We start from the raw sequence: 2,503 nt of genomic DNA on the forward strand, positions 1-2,503 counted from the left end.
CACCTAGCGAACTCAGTAAGACGTCTTTAAAAAGAGTTCTTTTTTCTGACTTCGTAAATAAGATTTCATTATGAATTTACCATGACGTTTTTAAGAAGCTCTTAGTTTTGACTTCATAAAGAAGTTTAAAAAAGAATACATTTAGACATCAAAAAACTGACGTCTTATTTATGGAGTCTTCAAGAACTCTTAATTAAGAGTTCTTAAAAATGACATCTTTAAGAAGTCATCATAAGACTTCTTGATGACTCCTTCAAAAAAACGTCGTAAAGCAGTCATTCCGACTTGAATGCAGTCTGGGTACTTTATAGCAACAATAATCTAATTTATAGAATTTACTAAAAAATAAATTAATTAATTAAATTAATAAGCATTGAATAAATTAATTATCACTTATATCTGGTAGTTTTCTATTATGTATTAGGTATTGGTGCCATGTGTATGAATAAAAATTACAATTATAACGTATACCATGCTGAAATTCCTCGACGGAGACGCGGAACAGTCCGATATCGTATGTAGCTACCCACGTGATAAATAAATGATAAAAATAATATTAAATGATAATAAATACTGAGATCAAAGTATAATAAAATAATAAATTCAAACAATTGTTAAATCTTAACTAATAAATAATTAGTATACCTGAACCAGCTCCTCAGGCTGGGTTAGTGCACGCAGGCGCCAGACCGTTTATCTAAAACGGACTAAAATTATTAAGGGGGATTTTACGAGGGAAAATCCGAGCAAGCGGTTGTAACGAAACGGATAAACACTCGAGCGACCCAATAGAAATTAAGTAAATGATAGAGAAAGAAAAATGTAGATAAATACTAGTCAATTACATATAGATAATAAATAAGACGAGGAAAAATAAGATGAAACAGTAGGAAAAGATCCAGAGGAAAATAAATATTAAATTTTCCCCGACAGCTGTTGGTTTCCGAATTTTTAATTTTTATAAACAATAGTAGAAACAGTAATTTTTCACACAAAATTTAGCTTTGTTAAACGATTAACAATAATACCAGGTTATTGTCAAGAATACAATTAAAAATCGTTATAAATTTCAACCACTGGGGGTAGATTTATCACACAATAACCGCAGTATCAAAAAGAAAGTATATAAACTCAATATACCAAAAATAAATTTAATTTTATTCAATTAATAATACTAATTTTTAATATTAAATAAGAAAAACAATTATTTCATTTAAATTTTTCCGAGAATAATAAGTAATAACAATATTTTTTTTTTATTTTAATTTATCTCTTAACGCTTGTGAGAGAGAGAAAGATACGGAATTTTTCTCACCCACACTCAAAATAATAAATTTTTTTCTCTCTTAAATAATTTATTATTGACCGCTGGGGTACATAAATGAATCAAAAGAAAAAAAGTAAAATTGCTTAATTATTTTAAATAATAATAAATATAAATAATACTGAATAATATCTTCTCTAATATCGCGGCGACCAACAACTACCGGGGAAGGTTATCACGTGAAAATATAAACGGCGAAAGAAATGCAAAGTACTCAAAAATAATCTCCAGACAATCAAAATAATATCAAAAAAATATAAATTAATTCACCCGGTGAATTATAACTACAGCAATAACTTTAATTACTAATAATCCACAACTTATCAGCAATTTTAGCTCTTTTTTATATACTAGGACAGCGTCCGCACTCAATACCAGTCCGTATCTTTTTGATTTAATTACTCTATCTTCCACCTGTTGGTCGTCGCCCACGTGGCGCGCTCGTCACCCTTATTTATTATTATGATTATTTTTCCGAGCCCTGGGCCTAGTTTTAAATTAAAATATAAATTATACAGATAATTTTTCGACACCTGAATGGTACATGAATAATTATTTAAGTGTATGAACTATTTATACATACTAGATGCATATTTTTATTTTATCTAATAAATTAAATAATAATTATTTTTAATCATAGAATTGATGCAGGGAATACAGCCTAGATATTGATTTTTCCTCTAGCCGGCGGTCAATGTTTTTCCCAAAACATCAAATGACATCCCTAACCGGATGACAAGTTTAATAAAAATAATATGTTAAACAAATGTTGGGGCATAATGTCACGCTGGATTATGCATCCCGACTGTTTCAAAATCATAAACAAAAACTTATAACTAACAAAAATCAATTGTTTGTATTTTTAAATTAGAAATAAAATTATTTCACACACGTGCTCTCTTATACGCTGCGCGCATGCGCTCGCACTGTGAACGGACTGCTGTCTCCATCGGCGAAATGGCGGAATACCCGCGTAACGATTCAAATTTAAACGTATAATTTAAATATTTAACTTACAACTAATTAAAATTAAATAATCTTGAATCGTTACGTGACACAATTAATGATTAAAATAATTTTACAACTAATTATTATAACTATATATACTATTTTTATTATTCTTTCACATGGTACTGACAGACACGGTACTGACAGCTTCATTTTAAGTAACAACTGTAA

This window comes from Microplitis demolitor, chromosome 5, assembly GCF_026212275.2.
Source record: "Microplitis demolitor isolate Queensland-Clemson2020A chromosome 5, iyMicDemo2.1a, whole genome shotgun sequence".
In the NCBI taxonomy this organism is placed as follows: Eukaryota; Metazoa; Arthropoda; class Insecta; order Hymenoptera; family Braconidae; genus Microplitis; species Microplitis demolitor.